This window comes from Bos taurus, chromosome 7 (assembly GCF_002263795.3).
Source record: "Bos taurus isolate L1 Dominette 01449 registration number 42190680 breed Hereford chromosome 7, ARS-UCD2.0, whole genome shotgun sequence".
Taxonomy (NCBI): domain Eukaryota; kingdom Metazoa; phylum Chordata; class Mammalia; order Artiodactyla; family Bovidae; genus Bos; species Bos taurus.
This window is the reverse complement of record NC_037334.1, coordinates 96,896,132-96,921,043: the sequence shown is the minus strand read 5'-3', so window position 1 is coordinate 96,921,043 and position 24,912 is coordinate 96,896,132.

Below are 24,912 nucleotides of genomic sequence, written 5' to 3'. Positions count from 1 at the left end.
AGCCTTTTTCAGATAAACTGGTGTTACTATTACATTTAAAGTTCTAGTTAATTGACCAAGTCAAAGTGGAAGGAATCAGTATGTTACATAAGAATTAAAACAAAAAAAAACGTGAATCACAAAGAAATACACTGACAGGGTAACAAGATCGTCTCCCTAAAAGCCAGCTCCTCATTAAAAAAAAAAACAAAACAAACAAACAAACAAAAAAACTGATACAAAATGTTCTTCTTTCTGGAGCTTAAGAGCTTACAGTTACTTTATTTGACATGGTGAAGAACCACACACGGTAACCTAAACTTAATAAACAGAAAGCTCAAACTTCTTTTCCCAATCCTATCTAGCTTTCACAAAATTTTCTTTGCAAATTTTGAACCAGTGATGTTACTTTTAACACCATACAGGACAACGGTTCATAACATACATCACCTACAGAGAATGAAGACTTTTCAGGTCAATTTAATATTTACTGTTTTCTTCAAAACGATGCCAAATTTCCCATTGTTCTTCAGATGTTCAACGTATTTTGTTTCTAGCACCAGAAAATTCTGTTATGTTTTAAGGTTTCTATTCAACTTCCAAATCGCATTCCTTACAGTAGCTATGTTCTATAAAGTTGCCACAAACTCTAAATTAGTGAGCACTGAACCATGTCTCCTCAGAGACATACAGGGTTAGGTTTCTGTGAGCCTCTCGTCACATCATGTTTGCCAACATCTTATCTTTGAACAGAAACACACATAAAAGAGGGCTATGATTAACACAGCTCTGTATGTTTCTGTGTAAACAGTCCTCATTTAGTACATACTGTTGATTCATTAACATTGAACTACTCATGCCTGAAGGAAGCTTACCTAACACACATATTTCCTCCATAAGGCACGTCACAATTTTCCTTGTTTAGGAGCATCAGCATAGAGCTCTTCAGCACTATGCACTATTTCAGAAAAATCACCAACCAAAAGTAGCAAAATGCTAAGTGTGCCACTACACAGACCACAAAAGTACACTTGTTAATAGTATGAGAGCTGAAACCAGGAGGCAGAGCACTGCCTTGTTTAACCTCTGCTGGGAACATGCATCAGATCAGATCAGATCAGTCGCTCAGTCGTGTCCGACTCCTTGCGACCCCATGAATCGAAGCACGCCAGGCCGCCCTGTCCATCACCAACTCTCGGACTTCACTCAGACTCACATCCATCGAGTCAGTGATGCCATCCAGCCATCTCATCCTCTGTCATCCCCTTCTCCTCCTGCCCCCAATCCCTCCCAGCATCAGAGTCTTTTCCAACGAGTCAACTCTTTGCATGAGGTGGCCAAAGTACTGGAGTTTCAGCTTTAGCATCATTCCTTCCAAAGAAATCCCAGGGCTGATCTCCTTCAGAATGGACTGGTTGGATCTCCTTGCAGTCCAAGGGACTCTCAAGAGTCTTCTCCAACACCACAGTTCAAAAGCATCAATTCTTCGGTGCTCAGTCTTCTTCACAGTCCAACTCTCACATCCGTACATGACCACAGGAAAAACCATAGCCTTGACTAGACGAACCTTTGTTGGCAAAGTATGTCTCTGCTTTTTAATATGCTATCTAGGTTGGTCATAACTTTCCTTCCAAGGAGTAAGCATCTTTTAATTTCATGACTGCAGTATTGGGATTCAAATATTTTGTTGTTCTGAATATGTCTACAAATGACTGAAAAAGCATGGCAAGGATTGAGAATTGAGTAATGATTACGGGCTACAGGGACTTCCCTGGTGGTTCAGCTGGTAAAGAATTCGCCTGCAATGTGGGAGACCTGGGTTTGATCCCAGGGTTGGGAAGATCCTCTGGAGGATGGAAAGGCTACCCACTGAAGTATTCTGGCCTGAAGAATTCCATGGACTCTACAGTCTGTAGGTCACAAAGAGTTGGACACGACTGAGCAACTTTCACTTCAGTTCAGTTCAGTTCAGTCGTTCAGTCGTGTCCAACTCTTTGCATCCCCATGGACTGCAGCACACCAGGCCTCCCTGTCCATCACCAATTCCCGAAGCTTACTCAAACTCATGTCCATTGAGTCAGTGATGCCATCCAGCCATCTCATCCTCTGTCGTCCCCTTCTCCTCCTGCCTTCAATCTTTCCCAGCATCAGGGTCTATTCAAATGAGTCAGTTCTTCGCATCAGGTGGCCAAAGTATTGGAATTTCAGCCTCAGCAACAGTCCTTCCAGTAAATATTCAGGACTGATTTCCATTGGGACGGACTGGTTGGATTTCATTTTCACTTAGGGGCTACAAATAAATTTTGGCGAATAGATGAATTTGCAAATACAGAATCTGTGAATAGTGACAATTAACTGTATAAAATAAATAGATAGATCATTTCAATGGGAAGAGCTAACAAAACAGTACTGAGAGAATGGTACAAATTTTAACTATTTGAGTTGGTCCAGCACTTCTGATATACTCAAATATCATTAACAGGTGCTTCATTTAAAGAATTAAGAAAAGAGACACAGATGTATAGAACAGTCTTTTGGACTCTGTGGGAGAGAGGGCAGGGATGATTTGGGAGAATGGCATTGAAACATGTATCATATAAGAAACGAATTGCCAGTCCAGGTTCAATGCAGGATACAGGAAGCTTGGGGCTGGTGCGCTGGGATGACCCAGAGGGATGGTATGGGGAGGGAGGTGGGAGGGGGGTTCAGGATGGGGAACACGTGTACACCCATGGCGGATTCATGTTGATGTACAACAAAACCAATACCATATTGTAAAGTAAAAAAAAAAAAAATAATAGTAAAAAAAAAATAAAGAAAGAATAAAAGATAGAATTGATCACAGTATATAAAACAAGAAAGCTCTTCTGTATAAATGAAGTAATGCTTGATTTATTATTAGTCTGCTTGTTTCAGTAAGTGCAGTTTTATACTTGAACAATTCAGAGACCCCTTTATTTCACAGCCCAGAAATACTGAGCCACAGGCACATGAGTTTCTTTCACTTATGGAATATGAGAAAAGGTAACAATTATCTTTTCTAAGTAAAAGCATTCAATAGTGCTTAACCAAGCCACTGTTCCTTTGTCCACTGTGACCCACAACTTTCCCAACCGTGAATTCTCCATGAGATTCAGTCACAATGAGAGGATGACATAAAATAGAGCTTTTCACTGCACCCTCAATGGTGACATGCAGTAGACATACAGTGTGAGTAAGAAAACTTTGCCGAAGCTGCTGTTTTGAAGAAATTTGGAAGTTACTTAAATTGAAGTATAAGCTAGTTTGTCATAACTCACATAGACACCTAAAATAAGATTCTCTTTGCTTCTGAGGAAACAGTGACAGATTCACTGAATAATGATATAGAGGAAATTTAGTTGTGTGTGCTGTTGTACGATTTTACTAAAATTTCTAAATTTTAGTGCAGTTCAGTTCAGTTCAGTTGCTCAGTTGTGTCTGACTCTTTGAGACCCCATGGACTGCAGCACACCAGGCCTCCTGGTCCATCACCAACTCCTAGACCTTGCTCAAACTCATGTTCATCAAGTCGGTGATGCCATCCAGCCATCTCATCCTCTGTCGTCCCCTTCTCCCCCCAACTTCAATCTTTCCCAGCATCAGGGTCTTTTCAAATGAGTCATTTCTTTGCATCAGGTAGCCAAAGTATTGGCGTTTAAGCTTCAGGATCAGTCCTTCCAAAGAATATTCAGGACGGATTTCCTTGAAGATTGTCTGATTTGATTACCTTGCAATCCAAGGAACTCTCAAGAGTCTTTTCTAATACCAAAATTCAAAATCATCATCCTTCGGCCCTCAGCTTTCCTTAGAGTCCAACTCTCATATCCATACATGAGTAGTGGAAAAACAATAGCTTTGACTAAACAGACCTTTGTTGGCAAATTAATGTTTCTGTTTTTTAATATGCTGTCTAGGTTGGTCATAACTTTTCTTCCAAAGAGCAAGCATCTTTTAATTTCATGACTGCAGTCACCACCTATCTGCAGTGATTTTGGAGCCCAAGAAAATAAAGTATCTTAATATTTCCATTGTTTCCCCATATATTTGCCATGAAGTGATGGGAACAGATACCATGATCTTAGTTTTCTGAATGTTGAGTTTTAAGCCAACTTTTTCACTCTCCTCTTTCACCTTCATCAAGAGCCTCTTTAGTTCCTCTTCATTTTCTGCCTGAAGGGTGGTGTCATTTGTGTATCTGAGGTTATTGATATTTTCTCCAGCAATCTTGATTCCAGCTTGTACTTCTTCCAATACAGCATTTTGCATGATGTACTCTGCATAGAAGTTAAATAACCAGGGTGATGATATACAATCTTGATGTACTCCTTTCTTTATTTGGAACCAGTTTGTTGTTCCATGTCCAGTTCTAACTGTTGCTTCCTGACCTGCATACAGATTTCTCAGCTGACAGGTGAGGTCATCTGGTATTCCCAATTCTTGAAGAATTTTCCACAGTTTATTGTGATTCACACCGTCAAAGGCTTTGGAATAGTCAATAAAGCAGAAATAGATGTTTTTCTGGAAACTCCTTGCTTTTTTGATGATCCACCAGATGTTGGCAATTTGATCTCTGGTTCTTCTGCCTTTTCTAAAACCAGCTTGAACATCTGGAATTCATGGTTCACATAATGCTGAAGCCTGGCTTGGAGAATTTTGAGCATTACTTTGCTAGCATGTGAGATGAGTGCAATTGTGCAAAAGTTTGAGCATTCTTTGGTATTGCCTTTCTTTGGGATTGGAATGAAAACTGACATTTTCCAGTCCTGTGGCCATTGCTGAGTTTTCCAAATTTGCTGGCATATTTAGTGCAGCACTTTCACAGCATCATCTTTCAGGTTTGAAATAGCTTAACTAGAATTCCATCACCTCCACTAGCTTTGTTCATAGTGATGCTTGCTAAGGCCACTTGACTTTGCATTCCAGGATGTCTGGCTCTAGGTCAGTGATCACACCATCATGATTATCTGGGTCGTGAAGATCTTTTTTTGTATAGTTTCTGTGTATTCTTGCCACCTCTTCTTAATATCTTCTGCTTCTGTTAGGTCCATACCATTTCTGTCCGTTATTGTGCCTGTCATTGCATGAAATGTTCCCTGGGTATCTCTAATTTTCTTGAAAAGATTTCTAGTCTTTCCCATTCTTTTGTTTTCCTCTATTTCTTTGCATTGATCACTGAGGAAGGCTTTCTTATCTCTCCTTGCTGTTCTTTGGAACTCTGCATTCAAATGAATATATCTTTCCTTTTCTCCTTTGCCTTTAGCTTCTCTTCTTTTCTCAGCTATTGTAAGGCCTCCTCAGACAACCATTTTGCCTTTTTGCATTTCCTTTTCTTAGAGATGGTCTTAGTCACTGCCTCCTGTACAATATCACTAACCTCTGTCCATAGTTCTTCAGGGACTCTGTCTATCAGATCAAATCCTTGAATCCATTTGTCACTTCCGCTATATAATCATAAGGGATTTGATTTAGGTCATACCTGAATGGTCTAGTGGTTTCCTCTACTTTCTTCAATTTAAGCCTGAATTTGGCAATAAGGATTTTGTGATCTGAGCCACAGTCAGCTCCTGGTCTTATTTTTGCTGACTGTATAGAGCTTCCCCATCATTGACTGCAAAGAATATAATCAATCTGATTTCAGTATTGACCATCTGGTGATGTCCATGTGCAGAATCTTCTCTTGAGCTGTTGGAAGAAGGTGTTTGCTGTGACCAGTGTGTTCTCTTGCCAAAACTCTGTTAGCTGTGACCTGCTTTGTGTTCTACTCCAAGGCCAAATTTGCCCGCTACTCCAGGTATTTCTTGATTTCCTATTTTTACATTCCAGTGCCTTATAATGAAAAGGGAATCTTTTCAGGGGGTTATTCTAGAAAGTCTTATAGGTCTTCATAGAACTGTTCAACTTTAGCTTCTTCAGCATTACTGGTTCGGACATAGACTTAGATTACTGTGATATTGAATGGATTGTCTTGGAAATGAATAGAGATCATTCTGTAATTTTTGAGATTGCACTCAAGTACTGTGTTTTGGACTCTTTTGTTGACTATGATGGCTACTCCATTTCTTATTCTTGCACACAATAATAGTTATGATGGTCATCTGAGTTAAATTCACTCATTCCAGTACTCAATTACTGAAATTAATATTTGCAATTTATTGAATACTTATGTTCTAGTCATTGTTCAAAACACTTTACATATATTATCTCAGTTAACATTAACAAAGATACAATGAACATTTTAATTTTACACAATTTAATTTTAATTTTACAATGAGGGAACCGACAGATCATTTAACTCAGAAGACCAAGTCCATACACATGCTTAAGTGATAGGTCTGGGATAAGAACTTGCATCTGTCTAAGGTCAAAGCCGTGCTTTTAAACACCATGAAGCTTCCTGAGTGTTTTATTTTTAACACAATACATCTGCATAAATATGGAGACTTCATTCGCTCAATCCAGCTCTTTGAGACCCCGTGGACTGCAGCACTCCAGGCCTCCCTGTCCATCACCAACTCCCGGAGCCTGCTCAAACCCATGTCCATTGAGTCAGTGATGCCATCCAACCGTCTCATCCTCTGTCGTCCTTTTCTCCTACTGTCTTCAATCTTTCCCAGCATCAGGGTCTTTTCCAATGAGTATTCTTTGCATCAGGTGACCAAAGTATTGGAATTTCAGCTTCAGCATCAGTCCTTCCAATGAATATCCAGGACTGATTTCCTTTAGAATTGACTGGTTTGATCTCCTTGCAGTCCAAGAGACTCTCAAGAGTCTTCTCCAATCCTACAGTTCAAAAAAGATCAATTCTTTGGCATTCAGTTTTCTTTAGAGTCCAACTCTCACATCCACACATAACTACTGGAAAAACCATAGCTTCAACTAGATGGACCTTTGTTGGCAACATAATGGAAAGATGGCAAAGAATGAAGTAAAGACTTCATTCTAAAAGTAAATAATTCAGTACAGATTGTTGCCTGGGTCTAAAGCATTTAGATCATCTTGTAGCTTGGAGCCACAGCAAGAGCTATGAGCCTGGACTTTGGTGCAATGTGATGGAGTAAAATTTAGCATTTCTATATATACACATGTTCTGTTTAGATTAATAACCAAATTTTCTCAACTGGTTTTGCAAGATAATTAAAACCCCCAATCTTAGGGTACCAACCATTATATGCAATAAATTAACTTCTTTCTTAACTAGTGCTATGTTAAAATAGCACTAGTTATGCAACATCTTTGAGAGAATTGAGAAAATAATCATTCAAATAACTTTGGTTCAAATGAGAAATCCTAGTTGACAAAGGCTACTAGCAGCTTCACTTTGAACTACAATTTTATCTCATCACTCCAGAAATATTTCCAGTTTTGTTTCCAGATATGAGTTAGTGAGTACAGGTATGACGTTCTGATGTAATGACTGTGATGCATTGAGGTTTATCTATCTATCTATCTATCCATCTATCTATCTATATACACACAAGTATGGGCTTCCCCTGTGGCTTAGCAGTAAAGAATCCACCTGCAATGCAGGAGATGTGTGTTCCATTCCTGGGTTGGGACGATCCCTTAGAGAAGGGTATGGCAACCCAGTCCAGTATTCTTGCCTGGAGAATCCCATGGATGGAGGAGCCTGGAGGGCTATAGCTCATACGGTCACAAAGAGTTGAACAGGATAGAAGCAACTGAGCATGCATGCATGCAAATACATGTCTACTATATATTTATGTATAAATATTAATATATACACAAATTCATGTACATTTTATATGCATGTGTATATATGTATCTATGTGTTTACACACATATAAATATACATGTATATTTTACATATATAATATTTAGTACATAGTTAATCCTAATATCAAGCTTAAATAGATTTGTGCTACACATTTTTTTCACATGAAGAAAGAATAACTTAATACTCTTTCTGATCTCTCTTCTGACTTTCAGGATATAAACATGCTTAAACTTGCTTATATATTAAGCTTCCTCCTACAACTCTAACCTGAAATTTGGTTAGTCTTCCATCATTAAGCTTTTAACAACAGTGATCCATGTTTATCACCTCTAATTAGGAGTGGCAAAATCAGGACTCACGCCACATGTACATTCACAGATTTACATCTTTACATTTTTTCTGGGCCCAGATGCATAGAATGTGGGTCTGTGGGCATAAGGCAGAGCTCAGACTAAGACAGTAGGGTTTCTGCGGTAAGAATTTGCTGTATAAGTCTGTGAAGCCAGTGGTCACAAACTCGCCCTTCCTTCCCTGGACTGCTGTTACAAAATCATTTTTACTTCTCTTCAACAACATCTCCCACTACTCATTTCTCATGTTTCACAAAGGTAAAGACAGATATCAGTTTAGAGCACTTCCCACCACCAGTCTTGCTCTTGGAGGGAAAAGGGGAGAGAAAAACAAAAAATTGTTTGTTTTTTAATTCAGTTTCTCTGCTTACCTCGAGCAAAATTGGTTTTGTTTTAAACAAAGATATCATTTATATATAGATCTCATCACAGCACAGAGTGCCTACTAAACTTTCAGTATTCCAAATTTTCCAGATCAGAATTCTCTAACCCATTTAGTGAGACAGATGTTCCCAATCGATTTTCTATGTCTGTGAGTCTTGTTTTTATTTTGTATGGACATCTATTTGTAATTGTTTTAGGTTCTACTTATAAGTGATATCTTTGGCTGATATTTCATTAAGCTTAATATTCTCTAGGTTCATCCATGTTGCTGCAAATGGCAGTATTTCATTATTTTTTATGGCTGAGTAATATTATGCTGTGTATATGCATACATATGTGTATGTATATGTGTGTGTGTATATATATCACATCTTAATCCTATCATCAATAGAAGCAACATGAGTTGCTTTCATAGGTTGGCTATTGTAAATAATGCTACTATGAACATTGAGATGCATGTATCTTTTCCAATTAGTGTTTTTGTTATTTTCATATATATATATATGTATGTATATATATATATATAGTTTTCTCATATGTGTACGTGCACACACACACACACACACACACAGGGGTAGAATTGCTGGATAGTATGGTAGCTCTATTTTTAGACTTTTAAGGAAGTTTCATACTGTTTTTCACAATGCCTGCCCCAATTCGCATTCCCACCAACAGTGTATAAGGGTTCTCTTTTCTTCACATCCTCTCCAGCAGTTATAATTTATAGAATTTTTAAAATTTTGTTTTATTAGGTCCGTCTAGTCAAGGCTATGGTTTTTCCTGTGGTCATGTATGGATGTGAGAGTTGGACTGTGAAGAAAGCTGAGTGCCGAAGAATTGATGCTTTTGAACTGTGGTGTTGGAGAAGACTCTTGAGAGTCCTTTGGACTGCAAGGAGATCCAACCAGTCCATTCTGAAGGAGATCAGCCTTGGGATTTCTTTGGAAGGAATGATGCTAAAGCTGAAACTCCAGTACTTTGGCCACCTCATGTGAAGAGTTGACTCGTTGGAAAAGACTCTGATGCTGGGAGGGATTGGGAGCAGAATAAGGGGACGACAGAGGATGAAATGGCTGGATGGCATCACCGACTCGATGGACATGAGTTTGAGTGAACTCTGGGAGTTGGTGATGGACAGGGAGGCCTGGCGTGCTGTGATTCATGGGGTCGCAAAGAGTCGGACATGACTGAGTGACTGAACTGGAACTGGAATGATACAAATAGTGTTCCTATTCTTAATAAAAATTACAGATAATGATATTTTAACATGAGAGTGATGTGACTGAATATGCTCTCATAGGTTGGAACACAGTGATTGCACATACATTTTCAGATTCTTTTCCATTACAGGTTTCCATTATACTATTTGTAGACTTTTTGATGATAGCCATTCTGCCTGGTGTGAGGTGATAACTCATTGTGGTTTTCTCATTTCTCTAATAGTGATGTTGAGCTTCTTTTCATGTTCCTATTGGCCATTTATATGTCTTCTTTGTGGAAAACTGTCTAGTTAGGTCTTCTGCCCACTTTTTGATTAGGTTGTTAGTGGGTTTTTTTTTTTCATATTGAGTTGTTTGAGCTGTTTTTATATTTTCTATATTAACCCCTTGTTCATCACTATGTTTGCAAATATTTTCTCCCATTTAGTAAATTGTCTTCTTCTTCTGAAGACATATCAATACATAGATCATCTACTATCTGTTTTCTTTCTTACCATGGATAAAAAAAAATAGCAATCAGATTTTTTTATTAATTAATTAATTTTAATTAGAGGCTAATTACTTTACAATATTGTATTGGTTTTGCATACATCAACATGAATCTGCCACAGGTGTACATGTGTTCCCAATCCTGAATCCTCCCACCTTCCTCCCCATACCATCTCTCTGGGTCATCCAAGTGCACCAGCCCCAAGCTTCCTGTATCCTGCGTCGAACCTGGACTGGCAATTCATTTCTTATATGATATTATACATGTTTCAATGCCATTCTCCCAAATCATCCCCCCGCCTCTCCCACAGAGTCCAAAAGACTGTTCTATACATCTGTGTCTCTTTTGCTATCTCCCATACAGGGTTATCGTTACCATCTTTCTAAATTCCATATATATGCATTAGTATACTGTATTGGTGTTTTTCTTTCTGGCTTACTTCATTCTGTATAATAGGCTCCAGTTTCATCCACCTCATCAGAACTGATTCAAATGTATTCTTTTTAATGGCTGAGTAATACTCCATTGTGTATATGTACCACAGGTTTCTTATCCATTCATCTGCTGATGGACATCTAGGTTGCTTCCATGTCCTGGCTATTATAAACAGTGCTGCGATGAACATTCGGGTACACATGTCTCTTTCAATTCTGGTTTCCTCGGTGTGTATGCCCAGCAGTGGGATGGCTGGGTCATATGGCAGTTCTGTTTCCAGGGAACCCTCTTACACTGTTGGTGGGAATGCAAACTAGTACAGCCACTATGGAGAAGAGTGTGGAGATTCCTTAAAAAACTGCAATCAGATTTTTTTTTAAAACAAATAGATCTCACATAAGTAAGTTCTATTTGTGGTCCTGTTTGAACTACAGAGAAGTCTTGGATCAAATTCATTGTGTCCCCTAAGGTCCTCTTTCCTCTCTTTTTTCCTACGATCCTCTTTCCTCTCTTGTCTCCTAAGGTCTTTTCTCTCTTATCTCTAAGGCCCTTTACACTTGTTTACCGTTGGCATTGCCAGGGTAACAAACTCTGCATGAGCTCCACTCAGCTACCACCCTGGCAGGACACAAAGTTGCTAGTCTCCTGCCTGTAACACAGGACTCTGACTTTCCTGTTACTGTTGAAGTGTGCAACCTGGAAAAACAAGGGAATTGACACCCATGGGGCAAAACTTTGACCAACTGGAGGGAGGAACCAGTAGAAATTTTTTTATCTCTTCTCCTACCTCTGAGCATACTGCTTTGAGAAACACTCATCCATATTTCTCTCAAACTATGGTTCTGCAAAGTCAAAGAATCAGTTTAACTTGGTACTAATAGGTGGCTACTTGGCTAACACATTCCCTCCTTCACCCTTTTCTCACATCCTGCTTCCCTGGAGTTGCACTCCCCAATAAATTAGTATCACATAAACATTTGCTCCAGGATCTGCTTTCCAGAGAAGCTGGAGACATTTGTGTGCATGCATGTGTGCTAAGTCGATTTAGTCATGTCTGACTCTTTACAGCCTCATGAACTGTAGCCCGCCAGGCTCCTCTGTCCATGGGATTCTCCAGGCAAGAATACTGGAATGGGTTGCCATGCCCTCCTCCAGAAGATCTTCCCAACCTGGGGATATAACTCGGGTCTCCTGCTTTGCAGACTGTTAACCGCGAAGCCCCAGGCGTTCTACAAATCAGATCTTACGTTCAACCAGAGAGCACCACTGAACTATGCTCTTTGTTTCCCTTTCCTTCTCAGGTTCAGTGGTTCTTTTTGCAAAAAGACTTGTAATTCTACCCTTGGATGTGGTATGCCTAGCAGGCATTGAAAACCACTGAAAGAGAAAACAGTGGAAAAAGAAAAGTCATCTTTAAATAATTGTATGATGAAGTAGTGCAAATTGGAAAATGTTTGCAATCAATTAATTTGTTCAGTTACTTATAATTTTCAGACATCACCCCTCTAATATCAACTATTTTCATAGACAAACAATAGGAACAAAACAGAATTATGTTAACTTATGAGTACGGGTTATGGCAATGGAACTTCTCGGTACTAGATTTATTTTTTTTAAAGAAGCACCTGTTAAGACAACCCCATCTATGTTCCCAATCTTCCTTCTCTTTTAACCTTGAATTGTGGGTCTCTGTCAGCAGTAAGTGGGAAAAATCACAACCAGACATATTATATTGTAAATTTCTTTCTTAAATTAGATATGACTTTAACTGGTTTATCATCTTGATGTTGAAAGGAATAATTTCAATGTAATTTCATTAGCAGTCTCTACATTCTCAGTGGGGTTCCTGACGCAGCCAGCATACCACTTGGGGCTACTCATCATAACTTATTACCAAACCTTCATCCACATTTACTGGATCCCATTTTGGAGGTTGGTGATTGAAAATACACATTTAACAATATCTGCAAGTAGATACTTTTGATAGAATTCAGGGCACACCAACCCAAAATATAGTACCTTGACATTTTGACTCTTTTAAGCTGAAAAAGTTTGACAAAACGGTAGGTGCAGGAAAGACTCTTTCCCTTTCCTTGAAGCAGTTCATAAGGGCCACATGCAAAAGATCCCCTCCCTATATCCAGAGGAAAGAACACTCATCTCCAAGGCACAAAGGACACAAAAAAGAATCTGGTTAAACAGACCATGCCAAGCTTCCCCCAGTTTACTAGACTTAGCTCATACTCTTTGCTTTATCACGTCTTACAAATATCTACAGCTCATCACACCTAGCATGAAAACACTGAAATTTAACCATTTCTTTAGCCTTTATTTACTTATGCAGGCTCCTGTGTCTCAAAAAACTTCTGTTAAATAAATCTGTATGCTTAGTCTGTCTTTGTTAACTATTTTCAGACCCAGCCAGGGATCCTAATAGAACCAAGCGAAACTTTTTACCTCCCCTACACGCTTAGACTTCAAAGTTTGAAGCCCACTGTTTTATTGAAACCTTCCTTCCAGCACACAGGTTTTTATAATCTTCAAACACCCTGAAGTTAAAATTGTAGTTCCTCTTATCAGAGAACCATCTCCATGAGTTGATTTTTGGGTACAGTATGAAGAGGTGCTCCTTAAGCTGGCAACAATTACAATGGATTTTCAAAAGGCTTGGAACCTTGCAGTAAAGAAACTAAGCAGAGGGCATTCTTGGATTCACTTCAGAGGGTTGTTTTTTTTTTTCCCTAAACCAAAAGCAAACCAGAATGGATTTTATTGTGAAATAGACGCGCTGTGCTGGAAAAATTAGTGTTTTCAGAAAGAACAGGTCTTGTGTTAGTCATATTAATTTATTAACTGTTTCCTTCAGATTTTTCTTTCAAAACAAACTTTTACTATCCACTCACATGTTTTCTATATTAAACTTAATTAAATCACAAAGATTTCTAATCATATAAAGAGAGAGAGAGAGAGACACACACACACACACACATAAATGAGGTAGAAGAAAATTTCAAAGGTCATTTTTTTCCCTCATTAAAATTCATAATAAAATTACAACAGCTATGTTTTTCATCAAGGAAGTATTTAAGCAGCTAATTTCTATATAAATATATTCCATGCTAGTTCAATAAATTAGAAAAAGGAGCATAATCTTGTTAAGATGCAATTCAGAGGGAACTGTGGGTGGATAGCTATTAGCATGTAAAAGCAATGAATGAAGGCATTGAATAAATAAACCCTAGAAATTACTCTCAGCTAGACAACAGAATTTAGATGATTTTGCTGAGACCTTAAAATATCTCTAACTTGCCAGCAAATTTCCTTTTGCGCCTTTCAATGGCAGTCGAGTTTCACAGCCGCTTGGGAATAAGGGCCAAAATCACACACCAGTCAGGAACCTGTGACAAGGCCCTGTCATTATGCCAAAGCCTGATATTCTGATAAGCTTGTTAGTGACTTCTTCAGAAACAACCACCAGGGACTATAGGTTCCTAGGGGCATCCAAAGTCAGATACAGTAGTAGTCGGTTGTTTTTTTTTCCCCTTCTGATTTATTTCTTACACTGCTCTTTTCCCCTCAAAATCAATTTAATTAAATCAGTCCAAGTTATAAAATATTGTATTTCTGCTATCGACTTCAAAAAGAAATCCTTTCATGCCATTGTTTCCATTTTAGTTTTGCCACCAGCATTAAAGACAAAGGAAATATACATCTCTCATTTCTCAGCTGGAAGGCTTGTCCTGAGAATTTGGCCTAATAAGGGTACTTAGATAATTTCATCTTTCACATGTAATAACAAGGCCTTATTAAGTTTAGACTAAATAAACAAAATTACAATGGAGGAAAGAAAGCACTCAGATCAGATCAGATCAGTCGCTCAGTCATGTCTGACTCTTTGCGACCCCATGAATCGCAGCACGCCAGGCCTCCCTGTCCATCACCAACTCCCGGAGTTCACTCAGACTCACATCCATCGAGTCAGTGATGCCATCCAGCCATCTCATCCTCTGTCGTCCCCTTCTCCTCCTGCCCCCAATCCCTCCCAGCATCAGTCTTTTCCAATGAGTCAACTCTTCGCATGAGGGGGCCAAAGGACTGGAGTTTCAGCTTTAGCATCATTCTTTCCAAAGAAATCCCAGGGCTGATCTCCTTCAGAATGGACTGGTTGGATCTCCTTGCAGTCCAAGGGACTCTCAAGAGTCTTCTCCAACACCACAGTTCAAAAGCATCAACTCTTCGGCGCTCAGCTTTCTTCACAGTCCAACTCTCACATCCATACATGACCACAGGAAAAACCATAGCCTTGACTAGACGAACCTTTGTTGGCAAAGTAATGTCTCTGCTTTTGAATATGCTATCTAGGTTGGTCATAACTTTCCTTCCAAGGAGTAAGCGTCTTTTAATTTCATGGCTGCAGTCACCATCTGTAGTGATTTTGGAGCCCAGCAAAATAAAGTCTGATACTGTTTCCACTGTTTCCCCATCTATTTCCCATGAAGTGATGGGACCGGATGCCATGATCTTCGTTTTCTGAATGTTGAGCTTTAAGCCAACTTTTTCACTCTCCACTTTCACTTTCATCAAGAGGCTTTTGAGTTCCTTTAGAAATATTCTAAGTTTCATGATTTTTTATGCTCAATTCTTAGTGAATGCCTCTCACTCTAAAGTAGGAAGCATTTGTTGCATTCTTATCTCAATATTCCAATAGCAATTTCCATTTAATAACACTAAAGAAAAAACTACAGTAGCTATTTTTAAAATAGTTTTATTTTTTGAATTCTTTGAATGTTTATTTAATATGTGAATGAGAGAAATAAAGGATTAAAAAGGAGGAAATTTTATAACTTTTGGAAGATAAAATGACCATGTTAATTGCTGACGGTCACAGAATTTTTTTAGTATTATGTGCAAAAGTACTTAGTCAAACTGTGAGAAATGGAAAAATAATTACAGATTTATGAGCAAAGGGAGTTTGAAAATCAGAGAGTAGCTATTTCATGGATGCTGTTGCAGGTGATTATATTAGTTTGAGTTTCTTTCAGATAAACCTGCCAAAAAAGGCAGATTTTGCTTTGTTTTGTCTTATTTTGTTTCCTTTAGCAGCTTGAAGAAAAAGATTAGCAAAACTAATGCAGTAGTTAAAACCTTATATGAAAAGGAATAATAGCCTTAAAGTAAACAACAATATAATTAAACAAGATTTTGGTTATTCTAAGAATATTTTGCAGTCATATATCTCACCAGATGTTTGATTGAGTTTAATACAAAAAGTTAAAATGAATCCAAATACATCTAGTCTATCTTACTCTGTTGTTGTTGCTGTTTAGGCTCTGAGCCGTGTCTGACTCTTTTTGTGACCCCATAGACCACAGCCTGCCAGGCTCCTCTGTCCATGGAGCATCCCCTGGAAAGAATACTGTGTGTGTTGTCATTTCTATCTCCAGGGGATCTTCCTGACCCAGGGACCGAACCCACATTTCCTGCTTTAGCAGGCGGATTCTTTACCACCGAGCCAACAGTATTCTAAATATTGCTAATTTGATTTTCCTGGTTGATCATTTCTGAAAGGAAGCAAATCTAACTTATCTGCAAACTGAAGTGAAAAAAAATATTTTAATGACAATATACAACAGCCTGTATGCTGTAGTTGTCCTTTAGTCTGACACTCCTGTGTGAAGCTATATTATAAATCACTCTTTTCAAGTAACCTCCTACTATTTGCTATAAAAATAGCTCATTCATAAAAAAAAAAAGATTCAGCACCTACTATGTGCCAGCACAGTGCTAGGCAATGAGGGCAACCGTGCGAAGGCAGACACAATCCCTGATTTCAAGGAGCTTACATTTTTCTGGCAAAAATAGGCATCAATTAAATAAACACATTTTTAGGACAATTCTCTGGGAGGTCCATGCCCGCCAGCACAGTCAGGACTGAAATCACAACTGAGAGACTCCTCTTCAGCCCCAGAACTATCAAGTGCCCTTCAAGGTGGGACATAAAAAATGGTAACCTTTTAACTTTTGAGTTATGTCTGATATCTGCCTATTCCCACATGTAGATAACCATTTCTTGATGAAAGTTGCCATGCAGAACTGAGAATCTTTAGCTCTAAAAACCCTTATTCAGCCAAGTCCCCTGAAGAAAGTGTAGACACAATGCTTTCTTCCTCATTTGAGAAGTCTGAGGCAGATTGTTAACACTGTTCCCAAAATAATATCATTCTCTTTTTGAGAAGGAAGGCAATAGAGTCAAATGACCGGAATGAGGCACCTAGGGCCACGGCAAATGTGAGACTGAAGAGGAGTGAGAAGAAGGACTGCAGTTGTCTCTTTCCGCTCCAACTTGCTACCTACAGAAAAGCAGAAGAAAATAGGACACTCGGGAGCAATTTTATCTGATGAGTCACATAACAGTAGAATTTAAGGAGTAAAAGATTAACTATATATAACCAAAAGAACTGGAATCAGAATCTCAAAGAGATATCTGCACTTCCATGTTGATGGTAGCACTGTTTATAATAGCCAAGATATGCAAACAACCTAAACATTTATCAACATATGAATTACTAAAGAAAACATGGTGTATACACACAATGGAATATTATTCAGCCTTAAAAAGAAGGAAATGCTGCTATTTGTGGCACCATGGATAGACCTAGAGGACATTATGCTAAGTTAAATAAACTAGACATAAAACAGATTACATTTATATGAGGTATCTAAAATAGTCACTCTCAGAGAACAGAGGCGGAGAAGGCACTGGCTCCCCACTCCAGTACTCTTGCCTGGAAAATCCCATGGATGGAGGAGCCTGGTGGGCTGCAGTCCACGGGGTCGCGAAGAGTCGGACATGACTGAGCGACTTCACTTTCCCCTTTCCCCTTCATGCATTGGAGAAGGAAGTGGCAACCCACTCCTGTGTTCTTGCCTGGAGAATCCCAGGGACGGGGGAGCCTGGTGGGCCGCCGTCTATGGGGTCGCACAGAGTCGGACACGACTGAAGCGACTTAGCAGCAGCAGCAGTAGAAGCCGAGAACAGAGGACTTCCAGAAGTCTGGGGACTTCCAGAGCAGGGGAAGGGAAACGGGGAGTTACCATGTGTGCAGCTGTATAACCACATACTATGGGTATATAGTTTTAGTTATGCAAGATGAGTAAGTTTTAGAGATTTTCTGTGCAGCAATATATCTGTAGCTAACAATACTGTATTACACACTTAGAATTTTGTCAGAAGGGTAGATCTTATACTAAGCATAATAAGAAAGAAAAAGCAAAATGGATGAATGGATTAAAGAATGAATGAATAAAACACTTGAGAAAAAAAAAGATTAACCAGACTCACTAGTCTCACATCACTTCTTCCACTCCCTCTACTAGAAACCAGGTCTGATTGTAGGGGCAGACCAGGAGACAGTTGAGTTTCTTTACCTTTTCTTTGTGAAAGCAAATTTTTATTCCCATTGAACAACTTCCTCTTTTATTATAACTTTTCATCCTTTGCTCTGGCAGTCTAACCAAACAAAATTCTTCTGTTTCAGGATCTGACCTGAGATTTAACTTATCCTGGTGGATCTAGCAAAGGTAAGTGAATGTGGGTGGTGTAGGGCACGCAGTTGATATCTCTACAAGGTTTTCTAAAAATTTTCCCCCTAGATCAAGGTGGATGACCATAAAGTTGAAAGTCTATATCTCACAAAGTTAGTTTAGAAATCCTTTCTTCAATTATGACTTAATGTTATGTTTTCATTTTTAAATCAAATGTTGATGTTGGAAATAACCATTAAATGAAGAACATTTTGTGATTTCTACAACATCACTGTTGAAAACATTGCCCATTGCATTTATCAGTGTTTTTAGAACAAGGTCACACACATGGATACACTAAGGAATATACTGTTCCCTAGAGAAGAACTAGTTATGCTGTTCTTGGCTTTTCCTAAAGTCTCAGACAAGGCGCTAAAAGTGACCCAAGCACACTGTATATCATGTAGAACAACTCTTCCCTGGGCCTTGGCAGTTGAAGGATGAGAAAAATAGAAGAAGGCAGAGTTTGGCCCATGCTCAGCAGCTACTTCTCTCAGCCAATATGCTCTTCTTAAAAAAAAACAAATGAACTATTCTTTGAGGTGTTCAAAAATATGGATGGCAGAGATCCTTCTTCAAAGTTCATCTGGTATTCCTAAGACAAATGAAAGTGTTTACTAAACAAAATAATAATACCCACAAGGAATATCCATTAAGCTACTCAGGACTTAATCCTCCAGAACAAAGAGTGAATGGATAACAGCAACCCTTCACTTGTAAATAGCCTGGCTTCATAAGCTCTTCTGCTTGTGGCCAGGATTTCTGCCATTGCAGAGAAGGGGTCCTCAAAAGGGTATGTGAGAATACCAAAATAGCAGTTGTACAGGTATTTACCACAAACCAGTTTATTTTTTCTGTTTTTTAAAGATATTATCTTAAAAGGGACAAAAAGACTTTCCTCAATACATAGAGAAAAAGCAAGAAGAAAAGGAAGAGGAGGAAGGGAAATAGAAAGTAGCAGCAGCATCAAAGGGAGGAAGAAAGGAATCTGTGAGTAACTTGAAAAGATATTAGAATTTAGAAGCTCTAAATCAGTTATAAAACAATCCACAATAGCCCTTCTAGTTCCAAAGCTGGAATATAATTTTTTGAAAAAACAAAACAAAACTGGAATCCAAGAAATATAAATATCTGACTAATACAACATTGGTACTATTAGGAGATAGAGGTCTCCAAATGATAAGATTCTGGGAAGTATTTTACTCTTAAAATACAGATGTTAATATATCTTATTTATTACTCAATTTAGGATCATTTAGACCTTAAGAAAATGAACAGTTAAGTATATTACCCAAAATACCTGGGATAAACAAAATGGAAATTTATCTTATGAAAAATTAGGAAGTCCAGGGCTAGATTTACAGTCCCCAATCATAAGGAACTCCAGGATCTTCCTGTCCTGTTATTTCTATCTTGTGGTCCAAGACGTGGTTCAAGTACCCTCTTCATGTCCATATTTCACTCAATGAGAAAGAAAGGAGAAATAAGGGAGACCGATCTCAATAAAGGACACTTTCTGCAAGATGAACAGGTATTTTTTTTATCCAGACAATTATTTCCCATTGTCTGGATTTTAGTCAAATAGTCCCACCAAACTATAAGGGAGGCTAGCCATCCATTTCTGGGTGGACACATGACCAGCTAACAGTAAGGATGGGTAAGCTCTATTTTACAGAGAGAAGGGAAGAACAGATAAGACACAACTCAGTCTTCACCAAAATAGGAATTGCTTGTATCTTTAGAAAGCATTCTAAGTATATCAAAGCAAAAATTATCTACAACGGAATGTAAGCTTGGGGAAATAAAAAAAGAAAACACTTTCAAAAGATCACACTGGTAATAACTTCACTTTGTGTAAGACATTCTGGGACCATGGTAACTTAGGAATAGTTGGGAAAAGTGAAGGGAAGCTGAAACTCAGCAAAATTCTGTTGCCCAAGGCTCACAGGGGAATCTGTGTGTGCAATTATCCCCGCAACAGAAGCTGGTCTGACAAGAAGACAATGGAGTCTGCATCAGTGTCTAAAGGATGTGGCAAGATCATGCTGGATTCAGTTGATCACTGCTATTTGGAGATCCAATTTAGCAGCAGGAGCCCAATAGTAACTGGTGGAACGTAGTGATGGAGAAACTTCTGAGCTAAAATGGTAGGAGGAATCCATTCAAGGGACTAAGCTTGATGGACAAAATTCTGTTCCCGGGAAGGTGAGATAATGACTGGATACAGTCCAAGTCAAAAACTTAATTCAGGGGAAGCGGGCACACCACAGCCAGTGCTGGTTAATTGCACATAACTCACCATTAGTACGAAGGGAAAAATACCACTTAGAGTGAATCTGATATTCTACCATTAACTTTGCTGAGTTCTTTCTTCCTCCACTGTTAAATGGTCTAATTCTGTAAGGCTGTTATTTGAAATACCACTTTCACCAACTATGAAATTTTATATCTATTTTTGCCATTTTATTGGGGGATTATCCCTACATTTGTATTTTGACAGATATCAAGAATAGAAAGATTGCCGCTGGCTAGTGCTAGATGCTAGACAGTGTTTTGTGGAGACAGAGATGGTTACATTTTCAAGTGCTTGGTTTGTTAGAGAATAACTTTAGGGAAGTGACAACAATGAACACTATGGCTGCAGAAATGCAGATAGTGCATAGTAGACAACTCATATGTGAGTAGAATAGCCTACTACGTAAAGACCAAGACAGAGGCTCCTGCCTATAGCTGACCACCCAGCAGGTAGAAAGGATATCTGTTTGGTACTGAAGGAGACTCTATCGATGTCAGAGCAACTTACCACAAACCCAACAGCTTAAAACAAAACCCATGTACTGCCTGAAATCTGAGCCCAGTGTGCCTCAATTGTGTTCCCTATTTAGGATCTCAGAAGGCTGAAGTCAAGGTGTGGGCCAGCCTGGGATGGTATCTGGAGGCTCTGGGGGAGAATAAGCTTCCATACTTATTCAAGTTCTTGGCAGAATTCAATTCTGTGCAATTTTTGGAAAGAGAACCAGGCCTTCTCTCTCCTGGTCAGCTAGGAGTTGTTCCAGCTTCTCAAAGTTGCCCCATTCTTCAACTTGTTGCTCCTCCAGCAACAGTATATTGAATCCTCTCATGCTTCGAATCTCTCGGAATTCCTCTCCTGCACTTAATCAGTAGATTTTAAAGTGTTTTAAAGGATACTGAATTCACTTAGAAAGTCCAGGATAATTTCCCTATTTTAAGGTCTGCTGATTCATAATCTTAATTATATCTACAAAGCCCCTTTTGCCACGTAACTAATATAACCACAGTAATAAAACTGGGATGTGAAAATCACAGGCACCAAAATTCTGCTTAATACAGTGATATAGAGAGTGATATAGAAAGATAACACTTATCACATGAACATCGATTTATTATCAACTAAACTAGGTTCTAGGACAGAAAACTAGAGAATTTTTGATGCCTATTGTAACCTGATAGTCAAGAAATAAACGAACTGAGATACAAATTCCTACTTGTAATATATGCTTGCTGCTGCTGCTACTAAGTCGCTTCGGTCGTGTCCCACTCTGTGCGACCCCATAGACGGCAGCCCACCAGGCTCCTCTGTTACAGCATGAATAATTTGTCATTTGCATTTTAATTTCATTTTCTCTTTTTCCGCTTTCGCTCAGTGTTTTTACATAACATTTACAATGACCATTTACAGTGATGCATATTACACTGGATTCTTCAAAATTTACTTGACAACCCACTAAAATTAAATGATTAAATTGTTTTCATTTTTCCAAAGATATAAATAATACTAAAATAAACATCTGCCTGTTAATACATTTTCCTTTACTTTAATTTGTCAATATGGGTACTCATAGAAGAACTAATGTATAAAAATTCTGATGTCTTTGTTCTTGGCCTCTGCTGTGAATGAGACCACTAATTTTACTGTAATCTTAATAGGGCTAAATATATTTTATTACTTATTTGTTCCTGATTTAAGACATAAAATCTGCACATAAAATTTTGATTTATTCTTCTTTGAATATTAGTGACATTGCACAGTGTGCCATTGCTCTATTTACTACATGCCTGAAATGCCTCATCAGGCCCTACTTACGACTGAGATCTCTACATCTCAGCCTCAGCACCACCACAGCTCCTCAGTGAAGCCCTGCTGTGAGTCTAGTCATCCAGCCTCTGCCCATCTCTTTCTCTGATTACATTGTTGTATTTCTTTCATTGCCCTCACTATTGTATAAAATTATCTTGGCTAGTTAATGAACAATTTTTATTATCTGCGTTCCCCTCCTGAAATTACAATTTTACCTTCACGAGAAGATCATAACTGTACTATCTTCTAGACAGAAAAATAGTGTCTAGCACATTATAAATATTGAAAAACTTATGTAACTTTTGTAAAAAATAATTCACTCAGTCATAATTACCAAATGATGTTTCTTCATTTATGTCATATGCATATTTCCAGAAGAGTATTTCTAAGCTCTTATTTTGCTTTTCTTATATTCTTTCTTATAATAACTACTGGAACAACTCAGGTCTGAGGGACCTCATTAATAGGTGGCATAGTGCTATATTTGAATGCCCATGTCCTCATAAATGGCATTGTATGTGTGCTAAGGAGCAGCAGTCATGTCTGACTCCTTACAACCCCATGGACTGCATCCCACCAGGCTCCTCTGTCCAAGGGATTCTCCAGGCGAGAATACTGGAGTGGGTTGTCATACCTTCCTCCAGGGGATCTTCCCAACCCAGGAATCAAACCCACATCTGTTAAGTCTCCTGCATTGGTAGGCAGGGTCTTTACCACTGTGCTACTTGGGAAGCCATGCTCTTATAAAAGAGATCCCACAACTCCCTAGCTCCTACCTACATGTGAGATTAGAGCAACATTACACCTTACATGAATCAGGAGGCAGGTCCTCACTAGATGCTGAATCTGTCAGGGCCTTCATCTTCGACTTTCCTGCCTCCAGAACTATGAGAAAGAAATTTCCATTCTTTCTAAAACCATCCAGTCTGACGTATTTTGTTACAGTGGCTCAAATGCTCTAAGATAGAGATGGCGGGAGAAATTTCTCAGTAAGTCAAATAAAGCATTTATATTTATTTTACTATTTTTAGTGTGTGAATGGCTTATGACAATGAATGGCTCATTTTTTGACTGGATATTTGGGTATTTTTTAAAAATTATTATTGATTAAAAATTGTATTTTTATTTGGATAATAGCACTTGTCCAAATAAGACTGTTATACACACTGATAAGTATATTTATGCATTAATACCCTCCAAAGCTAAGGCTATTTTGTGAAATTGTTATGTGGTTTTACCAGTGAGTCATTTGAAATGTGTATTTTTCTCTTACAGAACTCTATTTCATTAGACCTAAAGTATTATATGTTTATTCATATAAAACAAATACAGTGTTTAACAGCTAAGATTCAATCTCAGATTTTCATCTGGTGGAAAAATATTATATATAATCAATTTACTGCGGGTATTTATTGTGATTAAATTCTTTGGAAGCATAGTTATTATGTATCCAATACACCTTATACTTTTCAGAGTTATGAAATGAGACCATGTGACATTATACACATTTGTGACAAAATACACATTTCAATGTCAGTGTGACAAATGACAAACTATAGGATGTCGATGAGTTTCCTTATGCCTCCCAAATTCTTTCTGTACATACACACACACACACATACATATGTCCACAAGTGCACACACACACACACACACACACCCCAGTGTCCAGATATTCCTGGGCTTTGAAAGGAGACTTGCAGCTACCGTAATAAAATCAAATCTGATACCACGTGAAAACGGGCAACTGGGGTTTATAGTTCAAACGGCTGCTCTGCTGAGACTACCTATTCCAATCCCAAACCACACATTTCAATGTCAGTGTGAAAAATGACAAATTACAGGATACCAATGATTTCCCTCTCCCCTAAATTCTTCCTCTGTGCACACACACACACACACACACACACACACACACACACACGTGTGTGCACACATACACCAGTGTCCAGATAAACCTGGGCTTTGAAAGGATACTTGCTGCTCCCTTAATACAATCAAACCCAATGCCACATGAAGAGGGGCAACTAGGGTTTACAGTTCAAGCTGCTGGTCTGCTGAGATTACCTAGTCCAATCCCAAAGGATAGTGGTTTGGTTTTATTCAGAACGTACAGATTTCCCTGTGTATAATGGCAGAAGTAGGATCCATTCAGGCAGGAATCCGTCCAGCTACCCCAAGCTAAAGATGATTAAAGCAAATTATGAACATGAAAGTGTTAATCAGTTGTGTGTGACTCTTTGTGACCCTATGGACCATAGCTGGCCAGCCTCCTCTGTCCATGGAATTCTCCAGGCAGGAATACTGGAGTGGGTTGCCATTCCCTTCTCCAGGAGATCTTCCTGACCCAGGAATCAAATCCAGGTCTCCCACATTGCAGGCAGATTCTTTACTATCTCAGCCACCAGGGAAGCCTCCAAAAAGCAAATTATAAAACAAGAATATCTAATCAGGTATAAATGTTTCCCTCGTTATTCCTATACCTTTAATGAGCTCCTGTTGAAATGTTCTAGCTACCTTTCTAAAATGAAGACTCTTCCACTACACTAAACAGACTCAACAGCATCCATTCTGTTGACTCAGAGGCAAGCAGTTCCAAACGGGTTTGGGTCAAT